A 1,341-nucleotide genomic window follows, 5' to 3' on the forward strand; every position below is an offset into this window, starting at 1 on the left:
CAGTAATCATTGATCAATCAATCGACATCAGGACACTGAACAAACAGCAATCATTGATCAATCAATCGACATCAGGACACTGAACAAACAGCAATCATTGATCAATCAATCGACATCAGGACACTGAACAAACAGCAATCATTGATCAATCAATCGACATCAGGACACTGAACAAACAGCAATCATTGATCAATCAATCGACATCAGGACACTGAACAAACACAATCATTGATCAATCAATCGACATCAACACTGAACAAACAGTAATCATTGATCAATCAATCGACATCAGGACACTGAACAAACAGCAATCATTGATCAATCAAACGACATCACGACACTGAACAAACAGTAATCATTGATCAATCAAACGACATCAGGACACTGAACAAACAGTAATCATTGATCAATCAAACGAACATCAGGACACTGAACAAACAGTAATCATTGATCAATCAATCGACATCAGGACACTGAACAAACAGTAATCATTGATCAATCAAACGACATCAGGACACTGAACAAACAGTAATCATTGATCAATCAATCGACATCAGGACACTGAACAAACAGTAATCATTGATCAATCAAACGACATCAGGACACTGAACAAACAGCAATCATTGATCAATCAATCGACATCAGGACACTGAACAAACAGTAATCATTGATCAATCAATCGACATCAGGACACTGAACAAACGTCATTGATCAATCAATCGACATCAGGACACTGAACAAACAGTAATCATTGATCAATCAATCGACATCAGGACACTGAACAAACAGTAATCATTGATCAATCAAACAACATCAGGACACTAAACAACAGCAATCATTGATCAATCAATCAACATCAGGACACTGAACAAACAGCAATCATTGATCAATCAATCGACATCAGGACACTGAACAAACAGCAATCATTGATCAATCAATCGACATCAGGACACTGAACAAACAGCAATCATTGATCAATCAATCGACATCAGCACACTGAACAAACAGTAATCATTGATCAATCAATCGACATCAGGACACTGAACAAACAGCAATCAAACAACTACTGCAAGTTACTCAGTGTTTTAAACAGTACCATAAAGGTTTTATAATTATAATTCTCACTGAATGTAATGAATTCTGTAGAACCAGTCAACCTGCAGCTACTTTATTTTCGCTTTATTTGCATTTTCACTTAAATCTGCCAAATATTCAGAAATCCATTGATGTAATTACCTAAGAACAATTGTAGTGAAAAGTAGTCTCCGTGAATCGACAATATTTAACCATCACAAATATGACCAATATATAGGAAACCTTAAAATAATGACACTGCAAATT

The sequence above is a fragment of the Argopecten irradians genome, chromosome 16 (assembly GCF_041381155.1).
Source record: "Argopecten irradians isolate NY chromosome 16, Ai_NY, whole genome shotgun sequence".
NCBI lineage: Eukaryota > Metazoa > Mollusca > Bivalvia > Pectinida > Pectinidae > Argopecten > Argopecten irradians.